A 19,859-nucleotide genomic window follows, 5' to 3' on the forward strand; every position below is an offset into this window, starting at 1 on the left:
CTAATCCATTCATGGCAGGAGGGTGAGAGGCTGATGTGTCACTTTGATACCATTTCCTCAAAAAGCAGCTGGAACTCTTCATATGTGATCTAAGCCATTGTCACTCACGTCTGTTCAGGGAATTCTTGTTCGTGGGCCTTAATACTTTCAATATTTCTGGTTCTTTGCAAAGTGCGCTTGTGACTATTTTACATATCTTTGCACCTAAAGATACAGCATGGCAGTTGAAATTGAATTAACAATTTGTTCTCCAGTCAGTATCTGAAAACTGCCAGAATATTTATTTGATGTTCTAAAAAGAGCTGGTATGGGTACTGTCACATGCTGACCCCTTCTGATCACTTGATGTGCACAGACTGCTACAGAGTAATTAGCCATTCCCAAAGGTGCAAGACAGTTTCTTTTGCATGCGTTGTGGTTGTTACTCTCCTTGATTTTGTCATTCCTTTCTATTCGCAGAAGATACTACACTATGTCTGTATGAGTGACTGATGTTTTTACCACTCTCAGTGGTAAGTTTCCCAGGAATAAAGTAACCTCCCTTGGAGTAGTGGTTCTTGTGCGTTGGTATATTTGAAACAGTAATTTAAGCAAATAAAAATGGAGTAAGTTGTTCACTTAAACAACACTGTTTTTCTCATTATAATACCAATGAGCCGACATTAGCCCACTTTTGGTTTCAGGTGGCATCTCTTTGTTTTAACAGGTTTCAGTTTGTGCCATACCCAACAGATGAGCTGCTTCTAGTTGTGTATCTTGATAGTCTCACCTGCTATCACCGATAGCAAATGTGAGAATTACTCTGCTGGTCCTTACTTTTTATCTCTGTATCTTTATCAGCAAGTGTCCAAAAGCATTTGTTTCTCTAATTGGACATCCCTCACTCCAGGTGTTCCTTTTTTCAATTACAAATTGGGGTAGAAGCTCTAACTCACATCCCTCCCAGCTTCCTTCTCTATCTCACATTGGCAGCCCTGTTGAGGTGTGCCATTTCTGTCATGTGGTGGATTAAAGAGGGCACCTGGATCCAGCTACCACTCAACAAAGGAACTGTCTCCAACTCTGAAAACTAAAATTTGTAGATGTTACCTACAGGAGAAGTTGCTCTCCATATTGATACTGATGGCATTTTTCAAGTTTTCAGAACTTATTAATGCAAATGTGGTTGTATTCTATACAGGTAAGACATTTAGGCTTTTATATTTTTAACTCTTTGATGTCATCTTAAGATATTTAAAAATAGTGTTTTTCTTGTCTCCAGAGGAGGATGTCAAGTTATATACAAATCTTCATGTTGCAGATTACCAAAATGTAGTGTCAACTGGAAACTTTGGTCTAAGACCAAATATTTTTTTTCTTAACTGTATAATGTTCCAATTGAATTTAGCTTTCTGTGCCAGTGCTAGGTAATGGATCTGCTGCAGTGACTAAAATCCCAGAAACAAACAAATCTTACTATGTAGTCAAAATGTCTAAAGATGGCTTTTCACTGAAGGAATTCATCTTTATCAGTGGTGTTGCCACAGTCCACAGTAGAACTTCTACTTTGTTTTTTGTGTTGTTCTTTTTCTCCCAACCCTTTGCCCTGTTTGCTCCAAGACTGTACTCACCTGCAAAACACATTTTGAAGCTGAGAAGTGCAATTTCTCACTTGTGCCACTGGGAAATCCAAGTCATATCAGTGTTTTAAGGATTATATTCTGTTGTGTCCTGCAGTCAAATTGATCTGGGAGTCACTTTTGGGCTAATAGCTCTCTAGTTCAATTACAGCATGTCTTGACAAGCTGGAAGGTAATTCCAGAGCTTTGCCTCCTGTATTTAAAGGAGATCTACCCCATACACTGCATGTGCACTGGAATTCTTTGCTCTTCTTTGCATTTCATTGTAATCAAGCTCCTGACTTTTTGCTCTTTGAGTGCTTACTTGAGATCTGCTCCCTGGTCCTGTATTGTTCCCCCTCCCACTCCTGTAGTGGTATTTGTTTTCAGTCAGACCACCCCAGCCCTTTGCATGCACTAGAAGTTTCTTTGGTTCTTTTTACCTTTGTCAGTGGACATACTCCTGACTGACTACTTAATCTGCTAAATTCTTTGACAGTTCTGGCTTCTGGAGTTCAGGATCTTTTTTTGTTTAAAATGAAAACCTATGGGTTTGCTGTGGACTATTTTGCATAGTCTGTTGCTTGTTGACGAAAAGTAGTTGCAAATATTCTCAGCTATTAATGTATATAAGGGTTTAAATGTGGTTGTGGTTTTTTTTTTTTTACCAAAATTCTACTTATAACCATTTTCAGTTGGCTTGGGCTAAATTCATCTTGGAATCATTTTTGTCAACAGCTCATAAGGAAAGTACATGCAGTACTTTAGGCAAAGAGGTTTGATCTCAAGACAGTATTATTAACCTTGCATATGAAATGAACACTCACACAGTGCTTAACTTTTATGTTTCTTTCTCTACAATGCAAAATATACTGGATTAGCTTTGCTATAAATTCAAGCAATATTGCATTCCTGTATTTAAAAGTCCTATACTATGCAGAAAAAAATCCAGTGGTTTCATTTTTTTCCTAAAGGTTAACTAATTCTGTTTCTCTGAACTATTAGTTTAAAAATGAACATAGTTGAATATTCCTCAATGACTTACTATCAAGTAGTACATGATTCCTGTATCTTGTAGCAGAGAAGCATAATCATGGTTCCCTGAGCCAATGCCAAATGTACAAGACAACCTCTACTGCAGCTGGTATATTCAGTACATCTGGGAATATTCAATACATCAACTGCTAAGTGACAACTAGAAAGTAAGTACACTAAAGCAGGAAATGTTGCAGCATCTCTCTAGTTTTTTTAATGTATATTTACATTAGTCTGAAATTGAAAAGGGATCAATACCCAAGAAACACCTGCTTTAGAGTTTCTAGAACTGAGAGAATTCAGAGAGGTAGGACTTCTGTGAAGTTTTTTAACCTTGAAAGAAAGTTAGAATGCTTATAACTTTTACTCCATCTCCTGAGAAACGTGCACTACAAAAATGAACATTTTATAACATATAAGTGAAGGTTTTGCTTTTAATTTCATTTGTATTGTCCATTTGTATTTTATATTCCTGTTTATATTACTGCTTCTACTTCTAGTAAAATAGTTTCACTGTAATTTTGAAAGCATCAGAACAGATTTATACATTTATTGTGATGATGATATTCCAAGCAGTGCCAGATTTGATATAGAACTGCAACACATTCTGAATACACCCATTTATCCACACAAAAATGTCTGAATCTGATTACTTTCTCTGGGTTATATAGAAGTTGACAATAATGTAATTATTAATTTAAAATATCTATCTGAGTTTGCATCTTGGTAAATGTGAAGAAAATTAAGACTTCTGCTGATGGTTGCTGGAGGAAAAACAGAATTAAGAAATGCAATCCAATCCAGGAAAAATGAAACACAAGTTTTTCTTGCTATGCTTATCTTGTAATTTAATCACCCTTGAAAGGACCTCTTACTAAAATGAGTAGTTGCTGCAAACAACAAAACCAACAAACAATAAAAAGCTGGTTAGTGGAATAAAATACTTCTGTTTCATTTCAGTGTCTTTCCCAGCAACTTTGGGTGTTGATTTTTTTCCCCCTCCAAATGGAAAACTGATAATGCTGTCCATTATTTCTTGATGCAATCCCACTTCTAATAAAATAAAAAGTTATATAACTTTTGAGGTGTATACAAACAATTTTATGTTTCTTTTACAGCAGAAGAATGAGAAAGTGATGGTAACTCTTCTCTTGCAATTCGATGTTCTGATTTCCCTGCTCTCCAGTTCCTTCATGTGCCATCTACTTATGTATAGTAACATCTAAATAAATGGTAACAGGAAACTCACCAACTGATGAGACCAAATGTAGTTTAATTGTCACAGGACATTTTTCCATTTTTCTTCCTAAGTCTTGATGCTAGTGAAACTACCTGTGTCCTATTAATGACAAAGGGATATCTAGGATGGCTTCACTGATCAGAAAGCCAGAAAAGGCTGTTGTGTCCCCTCTCCTCATTGATTCCAGAATAGACCCTTGGCTGCCTAATCAACACAGAAGAAAAGACTGTCTCAGAATTAATACCCACATGAATTTTAATATTGTAACTTGGAAAAAAAAACCCTGAACAACTGTGGTCAAAATATTTGTAGTGATGATGGATCCATACCAAAGCCTGATAAGTAGTTCCAGTGCAGCCTGTGCTTTCCTTCTGTTCTGTTCTGTCTCACTTCAACATCTAGGTAATAAACAAGAACCTCCAGTACTACCAAATATGTTTCCCATGGGAGAAACCTTAAGCCAATTTAGGATTTGTACAACGGTAAGGTCACCTGAGCTTCTCAGTACAATGGTGTTTCTCGCTACAGATTAGCTTTGCTCTGTCCAGCCATCCAAAAGTTGGGCATTTAGAATAAGTAAGTATCAAGATTATCCTAATCATTCAACAGTGAGAGAAAAATATGTGCAGAAATACTGTACCATCTACAGAGCAGTGTAGTTGTGTGAGACAGAAACTACATTGTAAGTTGGTTTGAGGTTTAATTTTGGATTTTTTTTGTTACTCTCTATCACTTTCTTATTTGCTTTTTCAATTTTTTCATGACTTGGACAATATACTTCAGTCCTGGTCCACAGCTTTGTCACATACAGTTGTAATGTAACTTCCCTACATCCTCTGTATTTTCTTTACAATGGTCCTCTTGCGTACAAGACAATGCTGAAGGTTAATATTTCACTGTGACACAGTTAGCACTGCCCAGGACAGAGTACCTGGATTCTTAACAATAGCAAAATTTGTTCCCAGCTGATGAGCTTGCACAATGAAATATTAAAATGTCTGTTTCTTCCTTGCACTCTTTTAGTAAATGATTATATCTTTCTATGTGAGTGACATACCCTCACAGATTAACTGTATTAACTGGCTTGTTGTCAGAACACATGAAAGACCCACAATTACAGTTTATAAATGTTTTACTGGGTCACATTGTGTTATGTGCTGCTACTGTATACAGTGCAAAGTGACTTTTCATCTCTTACTTTGGGTCCTCACAGAAGTTAAAGCAGGAGTTTCTTTATCTTGTGCCATCATAAGTTTAGCTGCTGTAAGTGCTCCATCAGGTATACTTTAAGAAAACTGCTACTCATTTCTTTCCCATTCCCAGATTGTACAAATTACATGATTACATGAATTCCTGATGATTCTCTAGAATGGCACAATGATGAAGAGCAGAACCAGCTTTATAAGACCACCTTCCCCCCACCCCTTCCCTCTTCCCAGGCTCAGAGCCCTTATCCCAGTGTCTTTACCTTCTCCCCACCAAAACATTCAGGAGGGCAGGGAATGGTGGTTTCAATCAGGTGGGTCTCCCTGCTTGTCTTACTTCAGGGCAAGAGGGTTCCTCACCAGCCATCCCTGCTCCAGCACTGGGTCCCTCACACACCAGGCAGCCCTGCACGAACATGCATTCATCCTGAGGGCTGCAGCTCCTCTCTGCCTCTCATGTGTGCCTCTGCGGCCCGCACGCTCTACAGCATGGCCAGTGCCATGGCCGTCTCCTCACACAGTCCCTTGCTCATCTGGGCGCACTCACACGGAGCTGCTGGTGGCTCTCAGTCCTGCCATGGCCCTGCATGGGTTGCAGGGGTACAGCTGCGTTCTCACCACAGCTTGCAGAGGGGTCTCTGCTCTGGTGCTTCTCCTTCCTTCCTCCTTCTCTGACTGTGGGGTCCACGTGGTCGCCTCCATCTTGTATCACTCTTACACCTCCTGCCAGCCCTTCAAATTCCCATCCCTAAATAGTGATGGCAGAGGCGCCAGATTGGCCCAGCTGGGCTGGAGGTGGGTGTGAACCCAGGAGCGAGGGAGAGTCCAAAAACTCTTTACTGGGTCTTCACTGCAACCCGCTCCCCCTGTTACCAAGCTAAAGCTGCTCCTTGCTAAACCATGACACCCATCTTTTCCAACAAAAGAATTATGATTCTATGAAGTGTGAGAAGATATGCTCAAGAGGATTGAAAGATGGCCAAGATAAGGAAAAGATGGGAGCTGTAACAACTTTTCAAAGAGGTCAGTGACTAGGATGTAAACATCAGATGTACCAGGATGTTTATCCTCAGACTGGAAGTTAAGACATACGTGAGAAAATGGAAGACTGAGATAGGCTGCAGGGCAGGTAGTGATGGAGAAAAGGGAATACATGGTTCTTTAGACTGCAGATTAGGATCCAGGATTCCTGAGTTAGCTGGTAAAGAGACAACATTAAATATTAGTTTATCTTTTCCTAATGATTGAGCTGCACAGAATTCACAGATGATAGCTTTATGCTGTTTTTATTTGCTATTAGTTCAATGTCACCAGAACTTGTTCTATAAACTCCTGAGTACTGAACTTTTTGGGTGAGCCCCAGGGATGTAAATTTGCTTCAATGAGTTAGAATTTCTGATGGTTGTTTTTCTTGATTGCTTTTTAAGTTCACTACTAAAAGTAATTTGGAGTGTGTTAATATTACAGTGACTAAAATTTTCAACAAATAGATAGCACTTGAACTCAAGCTGCTTGTGAAAACTTAATTCAAAATCCTGGAATATATGTTGTATGATAGAGTCTTGACAAACAGCCATTCAAAACAGGCAGACTAAATAACACATTTTTTTTACACTAATATATTTGTACCCTACTTGTCTGTGTATAACATGAGAATAAATGGACTAGTGTTTGTAAAGCAGTCATCTGGCAAAGACAGATATCAAAAGAATCATAGAATCATGGAATATTGTGAGTTGGAAGGGATCCATGAGGATCATTGAGTCCAGCTCCTGACTCCACATGAGGCAACCTAAAAGTTAAATCATGCATCTAAGAGATTGTCCAAATGTCTCTTGACCACTAACAGGCTTTGGGCCACGACAACTTCCCTGTGGAGCTTTTTCCAGTGCTTGACCACCCTCTCAGTGAAAAACTTTTTCTTAACATCCAATCAGTACTTACCCTAATGCAGCTTTAAGCCATTCCTTTACATGCTACCACCAGACACCGGAGAGAAGAGATCAGCACCTTCGTCTTCACTCCCCATCATGAGGAAGCTGTAGACAGCAATAAGGTCACCCTTCAGACTCCTCTAAGCTGGACAAACCCGGTGTCCTCAGCTGTTCCTCATAAGTCATGCCCTCTAGGCCCTTCACCATCTTTATTACTCTCCTTTGTACACATTCTAGTACTTTTATATCTTTCTATTGTTGTAGAGCCCAAAACCGCCCACAATACTCAGGGTGAGGTCACATCAATGCTCAGTACAGTGAGGCAATCTCTTCTTTTGACTAGTTGGCTATACTGTGCCTAATGCACTCCAGGATACAGCTGGCCTTTTTGTCTGCCAGGGCATGTTATTGACTCATATTGAGCCTACCATCAACCAAAACTCCCAGACCCTTTCTGCAGGGCTGTGCTTGCACTCCGGGCTCTTTTCTGCCAATATATACATCCATCCAGGATAACACTATCCCAGGGAAAATTATTTCGAGCATGGAATGGTGTTCCTTATAAAAAGGATGAACTGAATACCCTAACATGGGGATAAAAATAACGTTGAAGGGTGTTCATGAATGGCATTCACCCTGTATGCTGAATGAGACAGAGGTAATGTGAAAAGGAGTATTAGTGCAATTTGGGAATTGGATGCAATGCATATGCTCAAATGTGCATTGCCAATTAATAACTACTTCAAGGGGTGGAAAGCATAGGAGTGGGTCTGAAGATGGAATCGGAGGGTGGGGTTTTTTGTGTCTGATTCAGCATAAGCTAACAAAGTAGGAGGAGGCTCTGCCTTTTTAGGTAAACACAGGAGACAGCAGCTTCAGGGAGTGGAGAGAATGGGAGACATTTCTCAAAAGCCATGTCACAAATTGGCTATGATTTTTTACAGTTGGCTTCTTAGAATGGAACTGAAGTTGCGTGGGCACGTAGAGAATGTTGCATTTCCTAACCTGTAAGCATTTAACTTTGCAAGCTTACTGTTACTTCAATTACTTTTTCACATATTACATATTGTTCATAATGGAGAGCACAAGAATGGTTTAGAACAAAATGAGGAAATATTTGTGAAAGATTACAGTTTTAGAGTAAGAGCAAGACATTGATGGGAAGGTACCTTAAGAGATACTATAAATTTAAAAGGGAAAGATAGATCTTTGGAGAGACACAGAAGTAAAGGGAAGACCACAATAGATTCAAAGTTGGGGGTGAGGGTGCACCAGTGAGGGGACTGAACTTGGGGATCAAGCACTGGTTAACGCGACGAAGAAGGAAGAATTTGGGGTATGTGGAAAAAAGGTTGCAATATGGTAACACCATGTTTAAAGAACAAGAATTTTAGTTTTCTGGATGCAAGTGAAAGTCTCATTTTGCAGTAATTCTGAAGGAAGAAATTTTGAGGTCAGTAAGGAGTCTCTCATAAGAATCTCATCACACAATCTTGCCTTTGTGGATAGTAGGGTTGGATCCTTCCCATTTGCAAGGTTCTCTGCAGCACATTATTTCAAGTCTGATGGCAAGGGAAGGACCGTGATGTTTAGAAACTCTTCCATCCACCTTATAGTTCAATGAAGCCTTGGTGGAAAGATCCTGTACTAAATTTCCTCGCTGTGTCCTGGTCTAACTCATTTTTCCAAATGGCCTTTTAGCGTATAAACCAGCAACGTGTTACTCCAATCTGAAAGTACCGATGACCATGGCAGAATCCTCATCTAAGAAGAACAGACAAGTTGTCGAAAAAAGCAACTTTGTTCACTGCTAAACAGGCTTAGACACTTTGAATGAAAATGAATAAAAATGGCTTTGCTTTGAAACTGAAAAGGTTTGCAAAAAATTACTAGTTTTCCCACTTTTTGCCTATGAAATACATGTCAAAATATTGTCAAAACTATCATCACGGTGATTTGCAGTAAGTGACTCTTAGGATTTTTAATACTTTCATTTTTAAATTAAATGTCCTACAAGAAATTTCTTAAATAATATTTTTTAAACTTGCCAATTTTAAGATTTATTACATATAATTCATTTTGCAATTTCATATTTTTCAAGGTTTTTTTCCTCCTAGCCAGCTCTAAGCTATATTAATAACCAACTAAAAACTACATTGTGGATCTTATTAAGATAAAGCAGAAGCCAGATCACCAGTCAAAAACTACTCATTCCTTGTCATGTATTAGCATCACTTCAATTTATGCAACCTAGCAGTACAGTCTTACAAATGGGATATACATAGTTCCCCTGTGCTTCCTACTGTACCCCCTTATCTGGCACTGTCACTCATCTGACTGCACATGCTGTGAGAACAACATGTTGTCCCAACTGAAAACTGGCCAATTTTTAGCCACACAAATAATCATGTGGGCATGGAAAGGTGACAGAAATTTATAGCCAGTCATTGAGAGGAGAAGACAGCTACTTTTGGCAGCAGCTTTATCATGCAGCAACTCGCCTGTGGTGAAACTGCACACTAAACCTCATGGAGCTTCATCTTATTTGAGCCCCTCAGTATGAGAAATACCAGGAAAACAGAGGAATACCATATGCCACATTTAGTGGAAAGAAACAGAGTTAAAGGTTCCTGTACACTGAAGCTCTTTCATTCAACACTGTTCTTACAGACCCCACAGGAGGAGATCTTCAACCCATAAACAGAAAGATCTTGTTTAGAAGGCGACTACAAAAAGTTTGATTTACCAAATCCAGGACTCGATTAATAATTGTGATCAAATAGTTTTTGAGATCCACTAATAAAAACATAGAGAGAAATTTTATTTAGAAAGAATGCATACATACAGATACATATGCAGATACTGCTCCAAAGATAGGTCATGGTAAGATGAGAAGCTACATTCATGCAACTCCTGTTTAGATGGAATCATTCTGTCCTCTTTCAGTTGTGTATTCTGTGCTGTCTTTGTGGGGTCTTCAGTACCCGTCTGACACATAAGTCATTTCAACTCACTACGGCGGCAAACGGTGAATAAAAAGGACCAAGGGTAAGTAGAGAGCTTTCAGGGAAAGCGGGACTAACTAGCAAGAAAACTTTGCTACACATTTAGAAACACAAAGATAAGATGACATTTTTGAGAGCAGAATGAGAGAAATGGCAGCATGTAGTACTGAACAGGAGCGTGTCAAATTGGGTCTGCTAGTAGATTTTTTTGGGACTTATTCTTGGGATTGATCTTATTGTTTGGCAAGGAAGAGAAAATAAGCTTATTGCATTGGCTGGTTTCACAAACTTAGGCATTATCATCAACACAGCTGCAGTGGGATATCATACCGAAGAATAATGAATGACCTTGATGGAAACAAACTAATGGAAACAAACCAAACTACTGTAACACAAAATGCAAGGTCATGTACTTGGGAGGCTAATAAACATTTTGCTCTTAATGGAGAACTTACCCAGTAAATGAGTGGAGTAGAAAACAATACAGGTACTAGTAGAATGGATGGTGTTTACCTAATGGAGTTGTGCAAAAAGACAACTGCACACCCAAGTCTGTGATATCTCATGGAAATATGAAAACAGTAATGTACTGCGTGACGTAGTAATTCAATTTTAAATGGAATGTAATGGGAAGTTGAATCTTTATTCAAGACAGATAAAGTTCAGATTGGGATGGGTGGCAACAAAGGCTAGTAGAATGGCCAGTGGAATGAAGACCTGTTGAGCAAGAAGAAACTAAAAGATCTTTGGTTAGTCTAGTAAAAGGAAGGCTGAGAGAGAATATGATTACTGTCTATAAATATATCAGGGGTAAACACCAGGGAGGGAGAAGAGCTATTTAAGCCAAAGGACGAATACTGGCACAAAAGCAAATAGATTCTTGAATAAATTTAGTCTGGAAATTAGAAGAAGGCTTCTAACCACCAAAACAATGAAGTTCTGGAACAGATTTGCAACAGGAGTAGGGGGTAAACGTATCAAACTACTATTACGGTGGAGCTTGACAAATTTCTGGAAAGGATTATATGACATGGTTTTCTGTAACAGCAAGAAACTGGACTCAGTGACCTAGGGAGTCTCCTCCAGATTTAAGGTCCTATATTCTCTTTTGCATTGGCATTTCTTCTCCACAAAGACAAGTGATTTATCCAACTAAACCCCTCAAATGTTTAAAACATAATCAAATTCTCTTGTAAGTAAAAATGATGTTGATTATTGTGAACTCACGCAAGTGATTTCAGAATAACACTTTATTTGGTATTACATTTTTAGTCTTTACTACATTGGAATGTCTTCTGTGCAGAAGCTGCCTAGTTTAGAGCAGAAAATATTCTTTACTGAAATATGAGATGTGGCATAAAGGTGATCTGAAGACATATCACATCATGCAATGAATAGTAATCTATGATACGGCATATTTTCTCATTATTTGACCTTTTGAAAGATCACTTTTGGCTAAATAAACTGAAAAGTAAACAGCTGAATGCAATTTATTTATGAATACATATTGATTTGTTTATAAACATTACAAAAAGTATATGTAATTCAACAACCATAAAGAAAACCACAGAAAAATGTTTTGTAGAAAGCATTTTTTTTTACTGTTTTACAGTATTGATTCTCTTATGTACAGTACCAACATACATATACATATGTTACCTCTTCATTAAGAGCTTTAGTCTGTAAAGACTAGCTGCACTGCCTAATGAAACTCAATAACTGGAACATCAATAGAGAGAATACTGTGTAATAAAAGCAAAATGATCGAGGTGTTACTGATCATGTGTGTTTTAAGATCCTACTTTTTTTGTTCAGTTGTGTTTTTGGAATATTTTTCCTTCCACTACTCTTTCTTGAAGTTGTGTTGGACAATCAACTAGCAGACCAGAACTCCATTGTTATGACCATAAAAACATGACATGTTCCACCAACCACTACAGTTTGTCCATGTCTTTCTTGTCATGGCCGAGGGGGACTGAAGCTAAATAGACAAAGAAGTGAGATTAAGGACAAAAAGAAAGATTTGCAGAAATAGTAGGGAAGAAAGTAGAGAAAAAGAAAAAAAAAAAGGTTTGTTGGCAGTATACAAGTAAAGAAATTTTGGAGTCACATACTTTACAAGGCATTTCACTTCTACAGGTGGTGGAAATGCACAGACATTGCTACAAACAGTTTTATCTGCATTCCAAACACTTTTTTTTTCCCCCTGAGCCAAGCCTCAAATCAGTTGTAGGAAATTGTGTTCTAAAGGGTTTCATGAATCTACTTTCCAAATGTTACATATATGGAGCAGCAAAAGACATCTTGTTCAAGTATTTCCTTTTCCTTCCTCAGAACGCTGTTCTAGACACCTGGACAACTAGATTGATGTAAACTGAAACAGTGTTCAGGCTGAAAAAGTCCTTCAGTCAAAGCAGCATGTTTCCTTCTAATTCTGGAACAAATGTCATTGTTCATTATAGATCAATATTGTGGCTAGCATGAGGTAGCATTAGACTGTGTTCATTCTGTTCCTACAATACACTATGTTTCACTTGAAAGTTGGCTTAGTAGTGTTCTTAAGCTTCCTGCTAAAACATGAACTCTTTAAAAGATATCAGATTACTCCTTCTCAGTTAAAATACAGTCAACTGCTTTTTGAGACAGTTTTACTCCATGACAGATAGAAGGATGTCACTATTCTTGTAAGTCATTGAGCATACTGTTGGTTCAGCGTTGTTGAATTTATCCACTGCCCATCAATATGTTTGACATTTTTTAGAGAAGTTGCTGATGTCAGGCCTGCCCATGAAAGCAGTGGTGTGGAGCCTATAAATACATCCGTTCCAGATCTCTTGTGTTCATGAAGAGATTTTCCTGTTTAGTATTTGAGCTAATGGTAACTCTTTCAAACCTTAGAAAAGAATTACTTGATCTGGATTATTCTTAAAAGTAATCTGAATCGTACATGGTATTACAGATGAATTTCATAGGTGTCCAAATATTTTCCTCCTTTCTCCTGATGTCAGTTGAAAAAATAATGGAAAAGTCATGGTATATTTAATTATTTTTGTCTACATTTGAACATGGGATTTTAAAAAAGAGGGTTAAATGTCTATAGGAGGATAAGGTCTCTCTGGAGTTATAGACCTTTTTATAGAAATACAGTACAGTTCAAAAATTGCAAGGAAGGAAAACCATTAAAATTTGTGTTTGAACTGCACAATTCCAAACATTAATGAAAATGGTCTATTGCTACATTTAAGTCCTAGATAACACTGTTAGGCAATGTCTATTGCTTGGCAGCGGGGAGAGGAAAGTACTCGTTGGTTACTTTTTAAAGGACTAAGAAGAGCAATAAGTTTCATTTAATGTATTCTAAATTAGAAAACCACTCATTTTCTACCATCTGTCTCCGGATACATCAAAAGCTCTCAAACACAGGTGCCTAAATTCTCTTGAATTTATTTCTGAACTTCATCAGAATATAAATGTTTATTGATAAGCACTATAGTACAAGAAAAGATGTCTTCCCGAGCAATTGAGAAAGTTGGAAAATACATAACATGGAGGATGACTTAATGTGGTTTTGGCTTTTACCAACCTAGAAAATATTCAAGGCTAGTAATGGTAACGATCGGGAGCCAGGTGATCTGATGGGGAGTGTGAGATTCAATGTTGAAATTCCAAGTTGTTCAATTACTATGAACATAATTAGGTGGATGGTGTGATGCTGTAGAACACAGGTTATTAATTTGCGGGACAACTTTGAGGAGACAATCAAAATGGGTGGTGGTTCATCTTCATGTAACTTCCTTCCTTGGCGGTGGTTGTGTTAGAGCTGTGCCACCATCAGCTCACCTCTTCCTCTCAAGCATAAGCAATGGTGGTGCAAACTGTCACTTGTTCTGAGGTAACTCCACCACTCCAAGTAGCCCTTCCAGGCTTCATCTGATGGCTAGGATGGTGTGGAAAAAACCCCGAAACTCAAGCCAACACCAACTGCCATCAACAACATACTGTAACAGTGTTGGAGAACCTTGAGATGTTGACTGAAGTCCGTGACTCTGGGTGGGGCCGTTAGGAATTAAGATGTACTGTCACAACAGAAGATAGAAAATGGATGGTCTCTCCCACACATGAAACTCATTAACCAGACCCATCAAGAGCCTCGGAGGCAGAAGCCAACGCCACAGCACTTCCCCGCCCGCCGCGCGCAGGGCTATCGGCCGGGCTGGCGGGCCGGTCCCCCGGCGCCGGTCCGGAAATGGCGGCGGCGGCAGCGCGGCGCCCCGCGCGCGGGGATGGGCGCCAGCGGGCACCGCTCCGCGTGGCGGCCGCGAACCGACGCGCGCTGCTGCCGGGAGCCTGCGCGGGCGCCCGCTCGCGCCCTCTCCCTCTCCTGGGCAGAGGAGCCTGAGGGAAGAGGGCGGAGTGGGGCCAGCGCGCACGACGGAAGGCTGAGCTTCCCAGGTCCTCGAAGGAGCGGGCGTTGAGTGCCAATGGCCAGCGCGGGGAGAACGAGCCGCGCAAGGGAAGTGCGCATCCTCCATTTTGGCGGAGGGCGGGCGGACAGCTTGACTCCCGGCATTTAGCCGCCGGAGCACTCCTCCACACCCCGCGGCATCGCCGGGGGCACCCAGCTCCTCTTCCCGCGGGGAGCCGGGTAGAGGCGCTTCAAAGCGACGCCCCGCTGCGCCTCACGTTGCTTCGAATTGGTCCCAAGCTTCCCCCCCAGCAGCTTCCGACAAAATGGAGGACGCCACCACTGCTACCACCACCATCACCAGCAGCTCCTCCAGGAGCCATGTCGGCGGCAGACATGGCGCCCGCCCCCGCGGCGGGTGGGGGCAGGCGGGGGCGCTTCCCGGGGGAGGCGTCCTCCCGGGGGTACGCTCGCGCCTTCCCTTCCCCGGGGAGAGCGCGCCCATTATCAGGCGCCATCTGTCATGGAAGTGGCCTCACGTTGGAAGCCCCGCCGGGGGAAGGAGCGCGGTGGCGCCTCCCGGCGGCGTCCTGCCAGCCCTACCCCTGGGCAGCGCGGGGGCGGAGGTGAGCCCGCGTCCCACGGGCGAGCCTGCGGGCGCCCACCGGGACCAAGCGCAGGGCTGGGATGGGCAGCGAGACCTCGCCGGCGGTCGGCTCGAGGACCGCGGCCGGCACGGCCCGGCGGCAGCGCAAACTTCTGCAAGTTGGTGCTGTCAAGGAACTGCGCGGGGAGCGCGAGCGCAGCCCTCGGACGCGGCTAACGGTGGGCAACGATCCGGGTTCCTCAAACCTGATGGATCAAAGTGGGAAGAACCCCGAGCATGGCCAAGAGGAAGATTGGCAGTTTATAGGGTCAACCGGCTGCGGGCCGTTGTGACGGACGGGCGGCCCACCCACTCCGCTGGCTCAGCACGAGAGCCCGCCCTCTGGGGGAGCCAATGGCGGGGCGGGGAGGCGGGTCTCCCCCGAGCTCGCTTGGCCCGGTTCCTCCGCCCCTTCGCTAGCAGCTGCGCTTCGCCCGGGACTGGACCGAGTTAGAGTTGAGACGCCGGCGGAGTAGCGCAGAGTGCGTGCGTCTCCCGCGCGGGGGGGGTGGGGGGTGTCCGCGCCTGCGAGCGGTGGGGAGCCGGTAAGGTGGGGGTGCCTCGCCTCAGGGGCGGGCTGCCGGGCTGCTGGCGGCGCGGAACTGCCCCCAGGGCGGGGATGGGAGAGCCGCCGCCGTGCTACCCGGGATAAGTACCCCACGGTGTTGCCGCCGCCGCGCCGCTACCTCTAGCGGCGGCGGAGGGGGCGCGGGCAGCCTCGGGGGCAAGCCCCGTGGATAACCATCGGGGCTCGGAGGTGGGCGACGGGGGAGAGAAATAGGGGGGCGCCCTGGGGCTGGCATTGGGGGGGGGGGGACAGGGGCATTGGGGGGAAGGGCCGGGTCTGTTTTAGCGCCTCCTCTGTTTTAACTCCCTCCCTTCCCCGCCGGGCCCTCGGCTGTTGTTCTGCCCCGGTGCCTCCCCCACCCACCGCCCTCGCCGCCCCCCCCCCCCCCGCGGGTGCCTCCCTCCCTCCCTCCTCTGCCCGGCGCGGCGCTCCGCGGATCCTGCCGCCGTCGCTGCTCTCCTCCCGTATTGTTTGGCTGGGTCCCTCTAATGGCGGACAGGAGGCGGCAGTGCTGCCGGCCGACTGCAGGGGGGCAAACCCGAGACCGGGGGCAACTGCCGCGGGAGCGCGGGGGGGCCGAGGCGCTCGCCCGGCGCTGAGGCGCCGCTGCTAAGGGCCCTGCGACCCCCGGGGCGCCGGTTCAGGGCTGCTTAGGCAAGTTCGCAGGTAATATTTGCTGCCCGCCGTGGGTGCCGCCGCTGTCTTTTCCCCCGCGCTGGCCTGGAGAAGACCCCGGTGGAGCTGCGCCCGGGGCGGCTCCGTGTCTCGCCTTCTTCAGCGGGGGCAGGCGGTGTGGGTGTGCGTGAGGACTGCCCCCCCGCCCCCGGGCAGGGCAAATCGCATTTATTTATTTATTTATTTATTTATTGAAAGGGTTGGGTTACAGGGAAGTGGTGCGTGATGCAAGCGGTACCTGCCCCGGCCGGGCGAAGGAAAGGCTGCTTGGGGGTGTTGCCCACTCTTCGCTGCCCCACGTTAACCCCGTGTCTTTCCCTTAGGCTCCAGCCCAGTTTGGTGCAGCCTTGGCAGAAACCAACAAGGAGAGGGAGCTCCATTGTGAGTGCTATTTATGTATCTGTTTCTGCCTCTGCTAGACCTGCTTAGGGAGGGCTTGACCCACCCCCCCATATTCTCCGGGGGCAGGGGTAGAAGGAGGAGTCTCCAAGGTTGGGTGTGGAAATTCCTGGGTCCAGCAGCTGCTGCCCTGGGGCGAAGCCCCAGTAATGGCTCTGAGGCGGCTCCTCCTCGGGGTGGGCGCTGCTGCTGCAGACATCGCTCCTGCAATACCAACTCCGGCAAGCAGACGACGGGCTGCTGCCGCTGCTCGCGTTACCCGGCTCGGGAGGGAGGGGGAGGGCATATTTCGGGTGCCCTCTAGAGTTTTGGAGCGTCTATTAAAATCCGTGACGAGACACCTTTGGCCATCTTTGAATTTTTTTCTTCCTTCTCGTTCTCCAGTACTGTGTCCTGCACGTCTTGAGGCTAAGAGGAGGAATGAGAGGTTTAAAATAACCCAGCAATTTGCAGAGCGTATTCCAGCTTCTGTCCTTTGTGCATTCAGATTGGGTCTTTATACCCACACATTTGCTTGGATGACTTTGTTGGGTGCTGTTGGCAGTTTACATACTTCGGTGGGACATCTAAGCCATCTACTTTGCGCCTTCCCCAAAAAGCTGGAGGTCTTTGGGGAAACCCAGAACATCTTAATAATGACCATTTTCAGTGTTTCATCTGTGTAGGATTTTCAAAGCAGATTGTGATCTCTGTTAGTTGTCGGCTAAAGAGAGGCTGATTACCAATCTCTGTCTTAATTTGACTCTGGTTTGTGCCCCTTTCAATAACAAGGTGATTTTTTTTTTCCTACCAGAGGGATTCTGAAGTTGTGAAGCAGTGAGTGAAAGAGCAAGAAAGGTCTGAGTTGGGATGTGGGTGCCATCCAGGGCTAGGGCCTCTAGAGGCCAGGCAGAAGGTGCAGCCAGCTTGACTGCTTCTAGGATAAGGTGCAGCCAGGGAACCAGACAAAAAGGCAGCACTTGTCTTGCAATCTGGCTTCTTCAGTTGAATACAGGAGGGATTCAGGTGTTGTAGACTTCCCTACCACTTTTTACCTTGAAATGTTTTTTGCTTTTTTTTTTCTTTTTCTCTCCTTTGCCATTCTGCATAGGACATCTCCCAGACTGGAATAGCGTTCAACTTTTTGTCGCTTTTTGGTGGCTTGCATATGTAACAAATAAGTGGTCCTCTTCTCACTGCTTAGGAGGAAGGTACCAGATTTGGATTTATTCTGAGCTTCTAAAGTTACCAACTTCACGAAGACTTTGTATGGCCTGTATCACTGATAAAGTGGTCTGTTCTCAATCTTTATATACTGCTGTAATTTTAAAATTTACCATGTCTTGGATCTAAGAGTACTATCCATCATATTAACTCGGGTTTGTTGTACTTCCAGTCTAACAGCTGTTCTACTTTTTGTAATGCTTCTGCATGTTTAAGTTAATTCTAAGAGTGATCAAGGCAAATAATGTTTTGGAAGGATGGAGGCTGTTGTGTTGGAAGGGAGTGAAAAAGGATGTTATGTACTGGAGCTGGTTTGAAAAAAATATTACAGTGTTGTGTGGCTGCCTGTGAAAAGATGAGAATACTGCCAAGAGCAGCTGTATAGCTAACATTCAGTAAACCTCAATAAGAAGTTGCCAGCTGGTTTGTGAAATATACTAATGTCTTGCACAAAAGCATCTTACTAGATGGCACATTGTCCTTCTCCAACTGTGGTGGTGGTACAGCCTTTTCTCTAGTATACGACTGGAGGCAATAAGTCTATCCTAGGGCATGTGGTAAGCCATGCTGTTGAGTTAAGGAATGTTTTCAGTGCTTAATGCTGCAAGGTCAGCTGTAGGAACTGAACTCACCAGCCACAATTTGTGCAGTAAGAGTGATGATGAGACATAATTGTTTTAATAAAAGACTATCTTAAGTATCTAATAAATTTGCTTTACATTACTGTTATTAATCTTCTTTTACCCCAACTATATGATTGCATTCTACTGTTGTTTACCCTGGCATAATATGCTAGGAGGGATTTGAATCAGCGAGAATGTACAAATGCCAGTGAAATACAGAAGGAGTGTTTTTGTCTTCTACAAACTTTTTCCAGTTATATGGAAGGGACCGAAACTGGTACAACCTCTGTCATATTTGTGTGTGTGTGTGTGTGTCCAGCAGCATTGTGAAAAGTTTTGCATTGTTCCAATAGCTTTCATTCTGAATTTGAGGACTAAATGCAGAAATATTGAAGTTCTGTTATCTTGTCAGAGTTTTCAAGCATTTAATATACTCTAGAACAAAATCAGAATGAGGAGCTCTGAAGAATTTATATTGAGTACTGTTACTAGTGGAAAATCTACTGTTTGTGGAGAATGATCTTTTTTTCCAGAAGACATATACATCACAAATAACAAAGAACTCAACCTAGCTGTGAAAAGGGATTGAAATTTGAACTTCAGAAGAGTTCTGAAGATTAATAAGCTGACCCTTATGAGAAGTTTGAGGTAATACTTCCCTCATGAGACTTCTAAAGTCTGGTATGCTACAGGAGTTTTGTTGTCTGCTGAAATTATTGAGTTCAACTCAAAAATTGAAAGCGCTTTTTTGCAACTTCTTTTTAGCTGTGAGTGTTTTAATCTTATTATGTGAATGCTGCAGGAAGAGAAGTAGATTTCAAAGAGATTAAGGTTCAGAGGAAAGTTAACTTTTTTTGATGATTGTAGCCTTCTCTCCATGCTGCTGGCAAATATGACTGGCAGTAGATACTTTATGTTTACTTGGAATATAAAGAATCTGTTCAAGTTAGATGCTAGTATTAAAATTCTTAATTTTAGGGTAAAGTTTGTACATCTGTCAGTGTTTTGTACTTCTAAGAGAGATTTTAGGTGGGAGGGAGCAGTGTGAGACTTCTGGAATGTAGTTGCACTATATAGTCTCTTCAGTTAACACTGACTACATTGCTTTTTGTATGTTGCCCATGCTGTATGCATTGGTGTAGATGCACTTCAGTTGGGCTATTGATCTTGCTGCCTTTTTTGGGGAGCAAAACTTCAAAGTTCTAATTTCTGTGTTACAGTTCTCAGGTGCTTCTGTGGTTTCTAATGCATCAACAAAACTTGCATCTTTGCTGTCATGTGGATCTTCATCCCTTACCCACACTGATGGCTAAAGAGAAATCA

General features: G+C 43.1%; 1 protein-coding gene across 5 annotated transcripts in view; it reads left to right on the forward strand.

Annotated features, from left to right (window-relative positions):
• Positions 1 to 15,465: 15,465 nt before the first annotated feature.
• The window catches only part of ZMYM2 (zinc finger MYM-type containing 2), a 92,832-nt gene continuing 88,438 nt past the window's right edge, over positions 15,466 to 19,859 (forward strand). For 2 of the 5 annotated variants that reach the window (XM_061992316.1, XM_061992326.1), the window contains exons 1-2: positions 15,503 to 15,550; positions 16,635 to 16,692. The gene's annotated coding sequence lies outside the window, so the exon portion shown is untranslated. Of the gene's footprint in view, positions 15,551 to 15,591; positions 15,614 to 15,752; positions 15,826 to 16,634; positions 16,693 to 19,859 lie in introns of those variants that run through there. The other 3 variants (XM_061992334.1, XM_061992241.1, XM_061992344.1) reach the window with 3 other exon arrangements.

The sequence above is a fragment of the Colius striatus genome, chromosome 1, assembly GCF_028858725.1.
Source record: "Colius striatus isolate bColStr4 chromosome 1, bColStr4.1.hap1, whole genome shotgun sequence".
Taxonomy (NCBI): domain Eukaryota; kingdom Metazoa; phylum Chordata; class Aves; order Coliiformes; family Coliidae; genus Colius; species Colius striatus.